Source organism: Canis aureus, chromosome 15 (assembly GCF_053574225.1).
Source record: "Canis aureus isolate CA01 chromosome 15, VMU_Caureus_v.1.0, whole genome shotgun sequence".
In the NCBI taxonomy this organism is placed as follows: Eukaryota; Metazoa; Chordata; class Mammalia; order Carnivora; family Canidae; genus Canis; species Canis aureus.
The window spans coordinates 59,287,222-59,306,663 of record NC_135625.1 but is presented as its reverse complement, the minus strand read 5'-3'; the positions used below and the strand labels follow the sequence as shown (position 1 = coordinate 59,306,663).

The window sequence follows — 19,442 nt, the reverse complement described above, 5'->3', positions numbered from 1 at the left end:
CCGGCCTACTAGCTAGCACAGTATTTTTCTTTGTTCTGATACCTTTTCCCAGATTTTAGCCTGCATCTAAAAAGAGGCTCGTCTTGGTCCTCATTTGTTTTCTGTTCTGTGGCTGAGTTGTGATCCCATAGCTCGGAGTCATTTCATGTAGCCCAGGACCCAGGAGCTTCCTGCCCCAAACTCCTCCTGCATGGAGGCCAGGTCTGTAGGCCCGGTGCTGTCCATCGCACATTCCTAAGTGCTCCCCCACCCCAGCCTTGGGCATCGCCGGCTCACTTTTTTCTGGCCTGAGAGAAAGGCTGACTCTTGATGATTTTCAGCTGCACTTTGGTTGAAGAGTGGGAGAAAAGAACAAATTGCAGTTGGTTTCTACTTTTGAACTGACTGGTATTAGAGCTTATCCTCTCAGGGCTTCCTTGCGATTTAATGGGATTCAGTGGCATGAATAAGCATGGAAAACAGGTTCCCAGGCTGCTGACTTCACTTCCATAGAGGTCCCCACATCCCCCCAGTAATTCCTAGCATTTTGTGGGAGTCAGAACTGGGGAACGAGACATCAACAGGTTTATTCTCTTACTTTCTTGTCTTTGCCCCTTAGAATATTCTCATACTCTCTCCCACCTTTTATTTGGATTCAGCATTTCTTAGAAGAAAAGAATACTTAGCAAGGTAAGAGTCACTGAAGAACACGGTGGGAATCCTATATGAGCCATATAGTTTGAGCCAAGAAAGAAAAGGGAAAAGGATTCATGCAGAGAGAGTGGAAATGGAGCTGATGGTTCATTTTCTGCTTAACTAAAAAAGAATGAAAAGGGCTTGGCTGGCAGGGTCAAGACCACAAGGCGAGCAGTTGAGAGCCATGTGGTGCAGGATGGCGGTGTAGTTTCGTCCTTCACCGCCTTTTGAGAACTGACATATGGAGGACTTTGAGCCCTGGGTCCACTTGGCTCCCTTGGTGGGGGACTCGGTGGAGTATATGTATTTGATGCTAGTGAAAGACCAGAGAGCTCTCGCTGCACCTGCCATCAGAAGGAACACAGAAATTTGGATGTTCTCCATTAATATCTTGTGTAACAAGAGGTACCCTCGTTGGCCAGATGGTTTTGATTGACCTGTGTGCTTTTAGAAGTGTTACTGAGTGTTTTCGCTAGAGGGTTGTAGGTCCCTGTCACTCCTGGACCCCTGGCGTAGGGATCATGGTTTCATGTTACCTTCGAGTGCCCTTCCAGCTGTGGCTGGAGAGCAGTGTCACGGGACAGTAACTCAGAGATGCAGTCCGAGAGCAGATTTCATTGTAGGTCAGCTCCGGCCTTAGAGACACGCTCACGGGGAATCTGGGAGGCTGGAGGGGTCATTGCCACAGCCGTACCCCTCATCTTGGGGATTCAGAGAACCCCCAGGCCTGGCCACGAACACCAGGGTGTGCCTCCTTCTGCCGCTCCAAGCCAGCAAGTGCCCCTGGTCTGTCACCTGTCCCCATGGCTCCCCAGTGTGCCGGATTCCTCCCCTGCTTCTCCCTTCCCCGCCAGTCACCATGCTTTAGATTGCTCTTTCCATCTCTTGTCTGTGGCCTTGCCTTACATTTCTACTAACACCTCCCTTTGTTCAGGATGTTACCCCCTCACAGATGCTCCTCCACGGCGGGCTGGGAGCCTCTCGGCCCTGACCACTCAAGGCCATGTTCCATTCAGCCGCCTGACTGGTCCTCTCCTCCCTTGCAAGCACCTCTCAAGGCTCCTCGCTGCCTCCAGGATAAAATTGAAACCACATCTGACTGCAGCTCATCTTTCCAAATGTATGTGCTGCTCCCTATGGGAGCCCTCCGCTACATACAGGCATTCTGATTCTTCCCAAGTTCCCCTCAGAGAGGGCTGTCCCTGTTGTATCTTATCTTATTTTTATATTGTATCTGCAAACTATTCCAGGTCCTGTGGGAAGTAGATGGCTTATAAATCTTAAATAAAAATGGGTTTAGTCTTATTCCCTAGCTGCAGTACATGTCTTCTGATGTGTAGGTCTGTGCACTTCTATACCCCCCTGCTCCCTTTTGGAGTGCTCTGCCCTGTGCTCTGCACACCGTCCTCCCTCCGAACCCTGCAGCACAGTTACAGCAGCCCTGGGTGGTCAGTTATTTGTTCTCATGGCACCCGTGTCTTCATGTTGTTTTCACAGCCCTCGGGTTGGTGCTCGAACATAGTAGGCTCTCAACAGACATTTCCAGATGCTCACTGTGGCCTCTTGAATCCTCAGCCAGGCAGATCTAGAGATCTGACTCCATAAATTCATTAAGGATTATGAGGTTCTGAAGGACTGACTTGTAGTAACTCATCTTCTAGAAGACTGATTGATTAATCTGGATCATTACAGAGAGAGGCTGGGCATGCCTAGGCATTTCCTCCTCAATTAGAGAGGCCTTTCTGGAACCCCAGCAAGTTATCAGATTGCTTATTGAGCATAGAATTTGAGCAAAAGGTATTATGTGTTTTTGCAGGCAACTATAAATTATGAAAATGCTCTCTAGGGATATTTCTCCCCAAAGAACCTGAATCAGGCATCTAAAATCAAATACCCTCTCTCTCCCTTAACAATGAAAAATCTCAGACTTCACTAAGATCACTAAGATGACTGCCACTTATCACTGTAACATCATCCCTCCTTATTTTGATACATTCAGCATGTTACAGTTCCCAAGTTTGCAGATCTTCTCCTTAATTACATTTTAGGATGATGGTGTTTGAGTCACTAACACGACAGCATCTTAAATCCTGGACTTGTAATTTCTGTCTTTGGGGATCTGTAGACCTCTGTTCATAAGTTGGTATAGCATAGCACCTCTACTAGGGTGGGGACAGATGCTGTGTATTAGTTCTAGGAGTCTTAGTCTAAAACTCCATGTAAGTAAGGAGTCCAGAATGGTGTTTGTTCATCCATTAATGAATCAGTGGTACCCTGGGTGTGGGAGCAAATGCTATTTTTAAACCCATTGCTGACTTAAGTGATAAAGAGGGTACAGAATGTGCCTTGCCAGGCTTGTGAGCTTATCGTGAGTAATACCCATGGTTATTATGATGTCAGAACTTGAGGATTCTTTACCAAGAACATAAGCATTGCATCATGCAACTGGGGCAGGGCGTGAAACGACTGTTTTTCCCAGGAAAACAGCCGCAGAGGGCATAAGCTGATGCTCCCATTAGGCACACAGGCCTGAATGCAGCCATGCCAAACTCCCATGGTCAATTTGAAGAGCACCTTCCCATTTTAGCCACTAGGATGTCATTTGTCTCCAAGCTTCCAAGCCAAATAAGGCATGTGTGACGGAGGATCCTATACCATCCCCGTGTTTTGAGACATTATTGGGTGGGGATTAGTGTGTGCACACCTGAAACCCCTAATGGCTCTGAGTATCATAGCTGTTCCATCATTTACACATTGATCTCACAAAGCTTTTTCACAGAGCACAGAAGTGATGCCTAAATGTGGAAGGTAGGGATTGAACCACTTAGAATTTTTAAAGTTGTCTCTAAAAATGTGTGCTCTGCTTTTGATGTGTGAGCATGATGAGCGTCAAAATATAATTACATTCAACCTCATTAATTCAGACTCATTTGGGAGCACGGCATTAAGGAAGATTATAATGCTAGTGAGGATGGGCTAAGTTATATGGTGGGTGGCAACAAACAACCCTCACATCTCAGGGACTTCAAATAGCGATGGTCTGTTTCACCACCACGCTGCCTTTGCACCTTGTGGGGACTTAGCTAGGGTCTCTGCTCCTTGTTCTCCATGTTCAGTTCTCAGGCTATGGAGCCTCTGCCCCTGGATCGTCACTGGCAGGTGGATCAAATAGGCACATCACACAGTGGCTCTGCAGAGCTTCTGCCCAGAAACAACACTTCACACTCAACTTTTTATTGGCTCAAGTTACCCATGTGGCCAAGGCTGACTCTTCAGTTACTTGGTTTGGGATATCTGAGTCATAGCAAGGGATTTCAAAGTGAAGGGCTCAGGACAATTTATGGGGATACAGAAGAAAACATTGGAAATTTGTTTTATCTCATCCTTTTAAATTTTCTATTGTGTTTTTGGTAAACATACTATGCTAGTAAAATAGAATGTATATAATTTATTAAAAACAAATATCACAGTATTAGAAATGTTTAGTTTAACCACATGCTTAATCAAAAAAAGATCATAGCTTATGTAATAGATACAAATCTGCAGTGAGTATGTTGTACTTAGAAACTGGGTTGTATCACCTCACACCTGTCTGAATGGCTAGTATAGTAATAAGTGCTGGCAGAGGATGTGGAGAAATGGTAACCCTTGTGCCCTGTTGGTGAGAATGTACATTTAGGTGTAGCCACTATGGAAACTGTATGGAGGTTCCTCAAAAAATAAAAAATATAGCCACCATATGATCCAGCATGGTGGGTGTCTATCCAAAGAAAATGAACACTAATTTGAAAGAATATATGCACCCTGTATTCATTGCAGCATTATTTACAAGAGCCAAGATACGGAAACAACCCAAGTGTCCATCAAATGATTAATGGATTAAAAAAAAAGATGTCACACACACACACACACACACACACACACACACACTATGGAATACTACTCAGCCATAAAAAAGGACAAATCTTGTCATTGTTACAAGATGAATGGACCTTGAAGGTATTATACTAAGTGAAATGAGCCAAACAGAGAAAGATAAATACCACATGAATTCACTTATATTTGGAATCGAAAAAACAAAAACCAACCAACCAAAACAAAACCCAGACTCACAGATAGAGAGAACAGATTGGCATTTGTCAGAGGGGAGGGGGATGGGGAGATTGGTGAAGGGGATTAAGAGCCACAAACTTCTGGTTATAAAACAAGTAAGTCATGGGGATATAATGTACGGCAGGGGGAAGATGGTCAGTACTATTGTATTAACTCTGTGAGGTGACAGATGGTAACTAGACTCACTGTGGTGATCATTTCACAGTGTATACAAATGTTGAGTCGCCACATTGTACACCAGACACTAATATAATACTGCATGTCAGTTATACCTCAATAAATTAAAAAAAGAAAAAGGAACTGGATCCTAGATATGACCAGGGTTGAACTTCTTTTTTTTCTTTTTAAGATTTTATTTATTTATTTGAAAGAGAGACAGACAGTAAGCACAAGCAGGGGGCAAGGCAGAGGGAGAGGGAGAAGCAGACCTCTTGCCGAGCAGGGAGCCTGACACGGGGCTCGATCCCAGGACCTCGGGACCATGACTTGAGCCAAAGGCAGATACTTAACCGACGGAGCCCTCCAGGCACCCCGGGGTAGAACTTCTATAGAAAACATTCCAAGGAAAAGAATGCCTATGTTTTTTAGGTAAAATGGGTAAAATACAGGCTCTGTGTCTGAATCTTCTCAAGCTCTCGAAGTTTCCCAGGCATCCTCTCTGAGTCCTTGGAAGCTGCTTTCTTCTTGATCAAACCTGCCTTTCCTCACGGAATAGCATTTGAGATAAGTAACAAATGAGTCCTATTTCATTGTTCTTCTGTGTCCTTTGTCCATTGGAAGATAGCATACTGGACCCGTTGTATGTGGCAGGCATTGTGCGGAGTAGTGGGAGTGCGAGTGTCCCTGCAGAGAGCCAGTGTGTCCGGCATGCTGTGTGTTAGCCCTTGGCGAGCCAGCCGACCTCACCGTCCTCCCCTTGCACTGAACACATAGTTAGGGCCGACTTCCCACCAGGCACTGCTCTGAGTGCTTTCCAGGGGACCCCCAGGGAAACTAATATTATCTGCATTTTACAGATGAAGACACTGAGGCATAAAGAGGCCATGTAACCTGCTAAGACCACAACCCAGCAAGGGGCAGAGTCCACAATTGCCATGGAGGCAGAGCCGATCTGGAATGAGCTCTCAGAACGGACCATCCAGGGGCCTCCCTGTGTTATAAGGCAGGATGTAGGCACGCTCTCCTGCGTGTTAGCCCCACTGCAAGACCCGGTACAGTCAGAGCAGGCACCTTCCCTCAGTGCTGTATGCGGGTGGCCCAGCGCCGTGGGGTTGTTGGCTAATGACCACACCGGGACTGGTTTGATGACAGTGACTCATAGCATGAAAATGTCCTTGCGGCAGACCAAAGAGCCCACTTTAATCTGTATAGCTTAGAATTGGCTCCTTGCACTGCCAAGGGACCCTTTGACCAACTTTCACCCCCACAACATCCACACACAATTACCTGTTTGAATGTTGCAAAGAAGACAGCGTCGCATCCTTCTGGTGTGTCTATAGCGCACAGGGCACTTTGCCGCACTACTTTATTATTCCGAGTGTGCTTCTAGCACACTTTCACTTGCCAAGCATCTTCTCACTTTTCTCTCACCTTTTATTTTTCCTTTTCCTCCTCCCCTCCCTTCCTCCCAGCATCCCTTGCCTGCTTTCCACCCATTTCTCTGACTTTTCTTTCTTGCTGTCTCCCCACCTGCCTTCTTCTCTTCCCACCACGGGAGCAGCACTTTCTCTGCCTTTGCCAACGTGATCTCTAATTGAGTTTCGTGAGATGTCAGTTAAGGCAAAGGAGAGGAATGAAAAAACTTACTAGGGAACAAAGGCATGGGGACGTAGAGTTACTGTCGTGAACGGCAGTTGAGCCGTTTACATCAAGGAAGAGGGGTGTGTTCCTGTGCCCTAAGAGGAGGGTGGGATGGATCCTGGATTTGAAGAGACTCTAAGAGAGAGGCTTTTGTGCACTTAGCATCATAGGCATCGCTGTGTGACTTCTTTCACAAAGTTTTCTTTGCGTGTAGATGATAGCCTACAAGAGAAATGATCAAAGAAATACATAAACATGAGTCCAAGAGGCAGCAGACAGGTGTTACAGTGGGAGCAGATTGCAGGGGGTGGGCCTTTGTCCTGGTTGCTTTGTATAACAGCAAAGAGTGGAGGCTTCTACAGGGCAGGCCCCGGACTCCGTCACCACTGAGCACAGAATATACTTTTCGCAGGCTTTTGATCCACATTCTGTAATTTTAAAGTCAAACGTGGGTCATGATGGACAAACACATTTGCACGCAAAGAGATGTGTTGTACCCTGGCTGGTGAGAATGGTAAGCAAGACAAGGGAGTACAGCTGAGGATACTTCTAGTGCTTTTCAACCAGGAGGCAAAGACAGACTCTAAGGGCAGTCTGCCATTTGGCCAGCGTGACCCCGTGGTTGTGATAGTTACTTTATCACAGCTTGCACACACCCGTATTTTTTCACTGAAATACATCCCAAATTATATTAGAGTATATTAGTTTCCTAGCGCTACTGTCATATTAAAGTACCCTGAAGTGACTTCCTTGCCTCTTCCTAGCTTTGGGTGGCTCCCGGCAGTCCTCAACATGCCTCCGCTTATGGCCGCATCTCTCTGATCTTTGCCTCAGTCACTATGTGGAATTAATTCTCTGTGTGTCTGTGTCTTTCCTCCTCCTCTTGTAAGGACACCAGTCATACTGGATTAGGAGTCACTTAATGGCCTCGCCTTAACCTTGATCACATCCACGAAGACCCTATTTCTAAAGGTTATCCTCGTAGGCTTTGGGGGTTAGGACCCCAGCATATCTTTTGTGGGGACATATGGTAATAGAATTACATAGAGTAATTGAACTTACGTACTTTTTCGGTATAAAGGAGAAAATGGCAGTGGCACAGTAGTAGAATACCAGGTGGGAAGGAGTAAAGTAGGTTTCCAGTTCCAATTCTGAGTGTGCCAAGCATTTCTGAAGGTGAACCTAATAAGCTCAAAAAGACAAATCAGTTGTGGGCTGGGCATGAAATGAGTGAGAGTCGAGTAAGGAAAACACTTGATTTTACTTTACAATATGGTACCAAACATTTAAGAATAATTAATTATTTTTTGTGTAAAAGAGTAAAGAACCTACCAGATTTTTAGTCTTGAATTAGAGTTTATAAGACATTTCTAAAAGATAGAGAAATTGATAGGGCACTGGGTGGGTCAGTCAGTTATGTATCCAACTTGGGCTCAGGTCATGATCTCAGAGTCCTTGGATCGAGCCCCAAGTCAGGCTCCATGCTCAGCAGGGAGTCTACTGTCTCTCCCTCTCCCTCTGGCCCCTCTACCCTGCTTGTGCTCTCTCTTTCTCTCCCCCCCCAAATAAAATCTTTTTAAAAAAATATTCTATTTATTATTCATGAGAGACACAGGGAGAGGCAGAGACATAGGCAGAAAGAGAAGCAGGCTCCCTGCAAGGAGCCAGATGTGGGACTCAATCCCAGACCCTGGGATCACACCCTGAGCTAAAGGCAGATGCTCAACTGCTGAGCCACCCAGGCGTCCCATAAAATCTTAAAAAAAAATAAAAAATAAATAAAAAAAATATTGAATCTAAGGCTTACATAGCATTGCCAGACATATACCTGGCCTCCCCAATACCTGTTCTAGTTCTGGTTCACTCATGTCTTGAGGTGGTCAGTCATGATTTTGGTACAGTGAAGGAAGGGGGATGCAGCTGAAAGATTCGGGGACAAGGCTTTTGCAAAGATTTGTGACACAAACACTTGGAAACTAGTACCATTGAAAGTTTAACTGTCTTATTTAGAACGTTTCAGGAGCAAAAGGAGGATCCTTCTAGAGCTTTGAAAAATGTGTATTTGAATGGAATTCATCTATGTTGAAACCAGAAGTATATATAGCTCGTTGAGTTTTATGATTTGTGGATGTTTACCCTTTCCATGCTGCCAGGTTTGTTTAGAAGGATTATTTTCTGGTGATCATTGGTTGGAAGGAAAATACAAAGTTGGGAAATGTAATAATAGCCTCTACAGGCTTTGTAGGGAAAGGACAACGTGGGGGCACCTTGGTAGGGTAAGTGTCTAACTCTTGATTTCAGCTCAGGTCATGATCTCAGGATCCTGGGATCAGGCCCCACATTGGGCTCTGTGCTAATTGCAGAGTTTGCTGGTCATTCCCCCTTTGCCCTCCCCCGTGTGCTTGCTTGCGCCGTTTATCTCTTTCTCTCTCAAATAAATAAATAAAATTCTTAAAGAAAAATAAAAGGACAGTAGGGATAGCAGAAGAGAATTAGCGCATGTGAGACAAGACTGACCCAAGGAGGAAGTGAAGAAGAAACTTCCATCCCCTGCCCAACCCACAAATGATTTCTCTTTTGTGCTTACTCATGTCCTACTTCAGAAATGTTGGATAAGCCCAGAATTAGAATTATAAACTTAGTTGACTCTGTCCCATTTTGGAGTTATTGATAAATCATTGCCAACTCTCCTTTATACCAAAGTTGACTACAGTTACTCCTCACTATGCATTACAGGTACGTCCCTGCATGGCCTTTCCCAGAAGTGCTGTAACATACACTTCTGCAGAATTTAATTTAAAGTAACCATATTGCTTGTGCTTGTTTCCATATGTAATATTTGACTAATTGAAATACCTTCATAGATTCTTTGAGGCAAGATATAGAGAAATCACAAAATGAGACGTCTTCTCTCCAAGGAGGGAAGAACAGGGAGAGTTCTTTTGGAATATCCTGACTCTATATCCTAGGAAAATTATACTCTACTAGAACACTTTTGGTTGCTTTAAAACTATTGTTATGGTGGAACTGTGCCTCCTCCCCCCATGCCCAAAAAATTGTCTTATTCCTAACCCCCAGTACTTCAGAAAGTGGCCTTATTTGGAGATAGAATCTTTACAGAGCAAATCAAGTTAGAGTAAGGTCGTTAGGGTAGGTCCTAATCCAACATGATTGGTTTCCTTATAAAGGGGAAATTTGGATCCAGAGACATGCATAGAGAGAAGAGGGAGTGAAGACAGACACCTACAGACCTTGGAGAGCCCTGGTACAGATCCTGTGAACAAGTCCTCAGAGGGAACCAAACCTACCAACACCTTGATCTTGACTTCCAACCTCTAGAACTACAAGAGAACAAATTCTGTTGTGCAAGCCACCCAGTCTGTGGTCCTGTGTTATTGCAGCCCTGGGAAACTAATGACTCTTAGGAGTAGAAGTTTGGGGGTTTTTTAAAATAATTAAGAGTTGGAATTAATGCAACTATTGTTTTGAAAAGGAGTTATTTTGTTTTTCCTTTCATCGATTCTACCGGTTTCCTGGAAAAAGAAACTGAAAAGCATGTGTGTCTTCCCTTCAGCCCAGCAATTGCACTACTAGGTATTTATCCAAAGGATATAAAAATTAAAAAAAATAAAAAAATAAAAAAACAAAGGATATAAAAATAGTGATTTGAAGGGGCACCTGCACCCATGTCTATAGCAGCAATACCCACAATAGCCAAAATATGGAAAGAGCCCAGATGTCCATTGACAGATGAATGGATAAAGAAGATGTGATACACACACACACACACACACATATGCATGCGCACTCACACACACAAGCGCGCACACACACACACAGGAATATTACTCAGCCATGAAAAAATGAAATCTTGCCATTTGCAACAATATAGATGCAACTAGAGGGTATCATGCTAGGCAAAATAAGTCAGTCAGAGAAAAGACAAATACCATATGATTTCACTCATACGTGGAATTTAAGAAACAAAAGAGATGAACTTTGGGGAAGGGAAGGAAAAATAAAATAAGATAAAAATAAAGAAGGGAAACAAAGAAACTCGTAACTCCAGGGAACAACCTGAGGGTCACTGGAGGGAAGGTCAGTGGGGAGGATGGGGTAACTGGGTCATGGGCATTAGGGAGGGTACTTGATGGACTGAGCACTGGGTGTTATATGCAACTAACTGATGAATTACTAAATTCTGCCCCTGAAACTAATAATACAGTAGATGTTAACTAAATTGAAATTGAATTTAAAAAAATTTTAAAAGCGGGATCCCTGGGTGACGCAGCGGTTTGGCGCCTGCCTTTGGACCAGGGCACGATCCTGGAGACCTGGGATCGAATCCCACATCAGGCTCCCGGTGCATGGAGCCTGCTTCTCCCTCTGCCTGTGTCTCTGCCTCTCTCTCTCTCTCTCTCTCTCTGTGACTATCATGAATAAATAAATAAAATCTTAAAAAAAAATTTAAAAGCATGTATATCTTAGTAGTATCATTCTTTTTCTTCACAAGAATTATATTAGACTGGTGATTTTCAGATTGCCTGCCTGAGAAGAACTGGTAACATGGCCTCCATATAATCCATTTGCAGACTACATGTACTTAACCACTTCAGTGAAAGGCTGGTTCATCCATGATGGTTTATGGCTTAGTTCAGGCAATATGGCCAAACCACGGAAAGGTGAATTTGAGAGAGGCTCAAAGCTGTTATAGGTGAGGTTAGCAACTTTCAGAAAGAGTAGAAGAGTTGATATTGACACATAAGGAGCCAGTAGGTAGATAGATACATGGAGAATTTGCAAATGTTGGGAAAAGGGTGTTTTCTCAATTGAAGGATTCCAGCCTGTGGTAGATTTTGTAGATTCAAGGAAGAGAACAAAAGATTTTGAAAGTCGTGAAGAGAATCACATTTCTTGGAAAAGCAAGGAGATAACATGGTGCATTTGGTTCTCTTCCCAGGAGGGCACCCCTTCTTTCTCTCCTCTTGACCCTGTGGAAAAAGAGGACTATTGGCTTATTTCCAGGCAGGCCCAGTAGCTCTTTCTCTGTTTTCATTCTCCAGGATCAATCCTTTAATTGTGTTTATCATCATTTTATCCTTGACTTTTCCCTGTGACTCATACTTTCCTCCTCATACTATTTGACCATGTCTGTGCCCCCAAGGATTTCTTTATTTGCCATCTGCTCTACTTTCCACACCATTTCTCCTGGGAAACAGCTTTACCCACATGGATTCCATTTCCATCTAGGTGTTGATGACAGTCCTTAGGTCAGTATCTCCAGGCACGACCTCTCGTCCATTCTCCTGTCCCAGGTTTTTGGTGGGTCGTTCCCTGGTACATATAGAACATTTCCTCTATGTTGTTTTAAATGCCTACAATGAAATCTATCCAAAATAGATCTCTTCCAGCTGGACTCTCCTCTCAAAATTGGCAACACCATTGCTTTCTTAGTCTCTTTGGGATGTGAACTTTTGATTTCAGTCTTTTCCCCTTTTGGTATATTTGTCACTTTGTCCTGCTGCTCTTTGTTTAGCAATATTTTTGGCTATGTCCCTTTGTCTTTGGCATATGCATAAGCTGATTCAGGGTTACCCTTCCCTCTTCCTCTGATTAACCCTGTGCAAGGTTAGTGCACCCTACTGAAATCATTCTCTTTTCAAAATGGTTTATCCTCATTCAAGATTCAACTCAACAAATGGGAACTAGATGTCAGTGGCCCCTGACATGTTAACTTTGGTAAATTAAGCAATTTCTTGCCTCAGAGTTTCAGTATGAATAGTAGAACATTGAACATTTCAACTTGGATACCTTGTCAGTGCTTGTAATTCAACTTGTGGAAAACCTATTCTGTTATCCCATCACCCCAGATAGACAGCTTTGCTTCCATTTCCCATCTTTCCATCATGGAACCCCACTCCTTTGAGTCCCCCAGATGTATTTGATCCCTCTCTCTCCTTTGCCCTTACATCCCACCTGTCAGTCAGTGTGTCTTGCCTTCTCTTCTCTACCAAGTTTTATGTTTCTGCTCCTTCTTTTATATTTTCTCAAGCAGTTCCTTAGTCAGATCCTCACTGCCTCACCCCTGGACTGCTGTGACAGCCCAGATCATTCTTACTCCAGACCAGTGCTCTGTCCGCTGTACCACTGTGCATCGTCTAAGTGAAGTTTACCTCTTTAATGAGGTAAATTGATTTTATTTGCACAATTTTGGTCGTATTTCTTGAATGTCATCAGAAATAGATGATGCAGAAATGGTAGATGATGTAGGATCACTGTTGGGGGTGCCCATCATTTTAGCAGGTGGTGTGCAGTTGGGTGTGCCCCATACTTTACATCTGTTGCACCCCACATGTCAGCTTCTATTTCTCCTTGCCTATTGCTGTACCCTGTCTCCTTGTTTGGTGCTCCTAGTCCAAGAACATAAAAAATGAAGAAGAATGGTTAATAGCATAGATTTGAGAGTCAGGCAGAACTCAGTTCAAATCCCAGCCCTGCTCCTAGTAGCAAAGTGACCTTGGACAAAACTCCATTTACTCATCTGTAAAATAGAATGCACATCACCCTACAGTTGTGGTGTGTAAGCCTCTGGAGTCTGACACAGAGGGCAAAGTCAATGATAGTCCCTCTGCAGTGTGATTGTGTGTTAGAGAACAACCGGTAAGACCAGGTGAAGGCTGAAGGTTTGAAGCGAGTGGCAGCAGTAGTAGTATGGCTTCACCCCAGCTTTACTGAGTTTTCGAAACTTCTAGAAGATTGAAGTTATCAGAAGAGGATAATTCTGGGTAAGTAGGTTATTGGTGCACATGGTTGTTTATTGGTTTAGCATTTGTTCATGTTTTGCTACTGTGTAAAATGTTCTTACATTGTTGTCTCCAAACAAAGCCTAAACTTTCTGAAGGCGTAGACCATAGGGCTAGCTGATCCCTGCAATTTGCTTACACTGGTTAGCAGGATCTGGAACAGAGTCCTTCTGCTTTTCAAAAGATACCCCATTTTTCTAACCTCAGCTCAAGTCTTACTTAGCTCCTCTAAGCTCCTACCATGTTTACTTTGGCAAGTTGCTTATGTTGGTTAGAATTGCCGGTTTGTTCTTTTTAATTCGCAATGAACTTGGCAACGCCCATGAGATTTTAACCTCCTTTAGGATGATGCCGATGTGTTAGATTTCTTTGTGTTTCCTTTTGTGCCCAAACCCAGTCTTTTTTATATAGAGAGCTCTTAATGCAATCAGTAGTATTGTTATCATCATTATTGATGGAAGAATTCTGTAGAGCTTTGGTTGATCCTAAACTGTACTCTGATGGAATACACTATATATTTAACATTACACAACTAGTGGATAAACAGACTTTGATTGAAAACGATATAAAAGCCCCATAGACATTTAATATACACTGTTTTAGAAATGTATCATTGAAAATTGTCTAATCTGAAATTATCTTTGCACTACTTGTGAAATATAAACTTGATAAGCAGGATGACTATCATTAAAATTTTATGTATATAGTTTTGCATGTCCATGAAGATATTTTTTTCTAATACTTTTCAACCCCTGAGGCCTCAAATTACCGTGTTCTACAAGGTAGTCAAGAGGTTTTCAGATTAACTCTTTTCTAGATGTTTAAAAATGTCCATTCCAGTGCATATTCCTAACATTCGTATATTTTTGACATTCTTTTTGACTTATTCTATAACTTTGTAGTATCATATGTGAGTAATGTGATCCCTAAGACAGACACAGCATCCCGTTGGGTATGAGACTCATTCGAGTTCTGATTGTTTCTATCAAATACTTATAATTCAGCAGAGGATTTGGGGAAGTAGGGAAGTTTGTACCTCCTACTCTGAGGTGCTCACAATTGTGTTCTCTTTAATAATATAACTAGATTCTGCATGGTAATCTGTTTTACATCTGCCAAACCACAATTAAACTTTATCCACTGCTGAAAATGGTGCCATTATTTTACTTATAATTCCTTCTCTCAAGCTTTGGTAGAATTCAGTGAAGTTGAGTTAAATATAATTTCTTTTTAAATCATAGTTGAACCCTCACTCATCCCCGTGGTTTCACCAGAGTCTGATCTTCCAGTAGATAATTTTGGGGTGGTGAAATGGAAAGGAAATGTACTCAGATGTGAAGCAACTTTTCAGTTCATCTAGTTGTGAAATATAAAATTATGAAAAAACTAAGCAAATAAGTGGGGGAAAAAAGAACTAAATGAGCCAATCCTTTAATAAATGACATCTTAAAAAAATCTTAGGAGTTAAGACTTCAGGAAAATCAAGAAGATTTTTAACTATTCTTATAAGTAACTATTCTTATAACTATTCTTTTAACTATTCTTATAAGATTTTTAACTATTCTTATAACTATTCTTATAATTCTTTTCAGGTGGAAAAAAAATTACCCTTAACCCTAGAAAACGAAATTTTTCGTTAAGCTGTTAAGACAGAGACAAAGAGGTATATAAAATTACCTTGATTTCAACTTCTAGAATCAAGGTCTTATTTTTCCATTTATCCTAGGAGCCTAAACCCATCAGCTGACTTCCTAACTTTCAAAATAGGATTCTTGCAAGATTGAATTGAAAAGGGTAACTCTGAACTGTCCTACAGAGTCTGGCTTGTGCTCACCCTTTCCATAAAACATCCAACTCAGAGCCTAGTACATGCTAGGTGCTCAAGGTTTTAAAATCTGGAGAATTGTGATAACCCTGAGGAATAGTGTTTGAGTCTGAGGCAGCAGGCGTGGTGAAGGGCATTTCTAGCCATGCACATCTCCTCTCTGATTCTGGGCATCCATCACCAGAGGTAGCCAGCGATGATTTCCACAATTTTATGACCCTTGGCTGTCATCCCAATAACAAATAAGTCATAAGCCATCCTCTTTCCGTCTGTAAAATTCCACTTCAGCACCCTGGCCATTCTACCAAAATGTTTTTGAAACAGTGAAAATAGAGAAAAGAGCCACTTCTCCTTTATGTAACATCAGCATATTTCCTCTGCTGCTACCCACTCTTTCCCTCCCCAAGTACTTGAGGATTGAGGAATGAGGAGTCAACTAGGTAGCAAAAGTCCAAGGAGATGCTTATTTGCTTTGCCCCCAGTGGTTAAGTTACTATAAGTCAAGGGATTGGTGATTTCTTTCTTTCTTTTTTTTTGTTGGTTTGGTGATTTCTATATTGTATACAACATCTAAAACAATATGAATATTTAATAATGATAACTACAGGTAAAAACAGTGTTACTACAGAATTTGGGGGAGGTTGCACAAAAAGCAGCTATAGGAAGAAATAGGTAAATTCTTTTTTTTAATTAATTAATTAATTTTTAAAAAGATTTTATTTATTTATTCATGAGAGGCACAAACAAACACACACAGAGGCAGAGACACAGGGAGATGGAGAAGCAGGCTCCCCAATGGGGAGCCCGATGTGGGACTCGATCCCAGGACCCTGGGATCATGACCTGAGCCAAAGGCAGACACTCAACCACTGAGCCACCCAGGCGTCCCAAAAAAATAGGTAAATTCTGAATAAGCAAACCAAACAGTCTCATCGGGCAGAAGGATGTATATGGAGGTGTAGTCATTTTGCATAGGTAGGTATTGGGGTTTAAGATCCAAGCAAAAAAAAAAGATCCAAGCAAGAAGGCAAGCCTCTGTCAGGTCAATGGGATCCAGGTGAAGGTGGGGTTCAGAGCATGTGTTGAGTGTCAGGCTGAGGCTGCTTATAGGAAGGGCACATGCAGACTGATGTGCTCTTATAGGAAGACCACATCCAGACTGAAGTACAGACAGAATGGAAGCGCTGACACTAGGATAGGAGCTGCCTAGCCCCTGCCCTGTTTTGTTTTGTTTTGTTTTAAGTCTTGGTTTTTGGTGGAAAAATATTAGCAGGTTTTTCTTTACTCTTCAGAAGAAGGCCAGGTTCCATAGGTGCCTGTGACTGGTCATTGCTCTATAGCCAAAGAACTAAGCTCTCCAGGAGGCCTGGCCAGTTAGAGTGCTTTATTCCATTAACAGAGTGCCTACCATGGATAACAAACTTAGCTTAATATTGGGGAAAACACAAATATGAGTTATAAAACATATCTCTTGGACTCAGAATATAGCCTGGTTATGGAAACATGACCTAAATGTGTAAAAAGTGAAATAGCACAAAAGGTAAGTAATTCAGTTCAACAAGATGAAAGAGATTTTGCGAGTCAAAAGTGCAATTTGTAGCCAAATGGATAGTATATATGTAAGTGCCATAGGGAAAGAGCTGTGGGAATGATCACTGTGTTTTGGAGAGGTCTGGGAGGAGAAGGGATCTGAATTGTCTTGTCTATGAATACTTTGAGAGAAATTGTGAAGGTATGCCAGATGAGGGAATGGTGTAAGAGTGTGGAGGTAGGACCTGTAAGAGACATTCTAGAAACAGTGAGTAAAACAGCTTAATTCTGTTCTAGTTGAAGTTGGAGAACGGTTACTAGTTGGAGATGAAGCCAACAAGGTAATTGAAATCAAATGTGATGGTTTTAAATGAAAGAGCCCTCCACTTGATCACATAGACACTATAGGGGTCATTGAATGTTTTTGGACAGCTGTACCTGGGTGGTGCAGGTGGTTGAGTATTCAACTCTTGGTTTTGAATCAGGTCATGATCTCAGGGTGGAGAGATCAGTCCCCTCATCGGGCTCTGCACTCCCTGCAGAGTCTGCTTAAGATTCTCTCCCCTTTACTGTCTGTGCTCTGTCTCTGTCTCTCTAAAATAAATAAACCTTAAAAAAATTTTTTTTTTTTTGGGCAGAGGAGTAACATGCTTAGATATATTCTAGGAAGATTAACCTGGTGGCTGAATATGGACAAATTAAAGGGTAAAAGACTGCTCAGGTAGCCCAGATGTCTATGTTTGGTCTAGTCCTACCAGAAGGTGAGAAATGTTTTAACTATGGAAGTGGCAGCAAGAACACAAATAAAGAGATGGATACAAAAAGACATTTTGACAAGACTTAGCACATTCTTGTGTATGGATAAAAGAAGAATCATCAAAGGTAAATCCACATTTTTGGAACCAAGAGACTAGAAGAGTATTCTGTGAACAGAAAGGGGGATGTTAGAAAGGGGTGTGAGATGGTTAAATTTTTAGGAGAAGATAGGGGAGTTCAGCTTTGGAAGATAGTCTTTGATGTAGCAGGAGGCAGAAATATATTAATGGAAGGAAAGAGGGAGAGCCTGCCCATGATAAAGGCAGGAGTTGCCTGCATAGACATGACAGCTCAAACTGTTTGATTGAATGTCTTCCAGAGAGAACAGAATCAAAATGTTGGAAATGCCAACATTTTGAAGGAGGAAGAGGAAAAGGAACCACTGAGGCACACAGTGTGCAATCACACATTGGAGGAGGAGATTACAGATTCTCATAAGCACAGATAAGAACATCAAGAAGGAAGTTGTGGTCAGCATATCAGATGTTGCAGGAAGGTCAAGGGGAATAGGGGCTGAAAAAGGCCCTTGGGTTAGGCAATTAGGAAGTCGTTTACCTTTAAGAACACAGAACTATAGTGTGTGGATGTGCAGGGGTGGGAGGGAGCATAGATTAAGGAATGAGCCTGAAAGGGAAAGGGAGCATGACCACTGATTATAGGTGAGAAGACGGAAAAAATTAAAGGGGAAGAGGATGGCTGTTACTCCTCTTGGCTTCTAAGTTGGGAGTGTGTGTGTGCACACACACATGAAGGCAGAAGAAAAAGATTAAGTCATTGATTCACTCGGCAAAACTTTATTAAGTACCTAGTCAGGACTTGGATCTAATTAACAGGCAGAAATTGAAAGCTGTAAGAGAAGGAGAGGACAGGGGAGGGAATCCAAAAGGAGGAATCATGAAAATGGGAGGATATCTTGGTGTTGGAAAGGAGAGACACAGCTTCCTCTGAGACCGGAGAGAAGGAAAAAAGGATGGGAGTGGATATAGATTCTGCAATGTTCTGAAATGAAGAGAATAAAGGTGGGAAGCAAGGTTGCTGACATTGGACTCCTGGACAAAGTGGAAGATGTCTGCTGGGAGAGGGAGGGTGGCCAGGGTGACAGGTGACAGAGTGGGAAGGAAAATGTTCAATGACCACTCCAGCTAATGCGAAGGAGTCAGAGACATGAACATAAGGGTGGCTAGATAGTAGTGGTGCTTGACAGAAACCCAGCTGTCCTTGTGCTTCTATGAGAAATGTTTATCAGCTGCAGTTAGATGATGAGCAGTGTTTGTCTTTACTTTCATCTCTAAGAACTTACCTTCCTCATTGTCTTATTTTTTCTTGGTAGTTTTCTTGACTTTGTTGTTGTTGTTGTTGTTTCTAGAATCACCATAATTGTAAATCATACAACTATTCCAGAGTTATGGTTTTATAGATTTCTGAGGTTATCTCAATTGTGGCTGAGGTGTTGGTATGAAATAACAGTACTTTCTAGATAAACATATTAATAGATGAATTTAGCAGGAAAAGTTAGTGAGTGCCCGTGAATGGTGCTACTTACTCCTCCCCCAAAATAAATAAATATTTTAATGTTATAAAACATATAAAATAAATGATCAGATGTTTTGTTTAGGCCACCTAAATGAAAATATCAGACCAAAAAAAAATTAAAAAAAAAAATATCAGACCGACTGCTGATCTACTCAGCTCTACAGAATTCATTTAAGATATCTAAGATCCCAGGGGGTACTTATGGTTCATCCAGAAGCTAGCACATCTTGAGTGGCTCCATGATTAGACCTATGTGGGAAGATGTTTCTTCAAATGAGCTAACCTGACAGGGTGTGTGACAAGGCGTAGTAGACCATGCGGGACAACTTCGGATATAACAGTTACCT

General features: G+C 42.3%; 1 protein-coding gene across 14 annotated transcripts in view; it reads left to right on the top strand.

Moving 5' to 3' along the window:
- Window positions 1–19,442, top strand: part of HIPK2 (homeodomain interacting protein kinase 2) — a 193,608-nt gene that overhangs the window by 37,895 nt on the left and 136,271 nt on the right. The gene's annotated exons all lie outside the window — the stretch shown is intronic.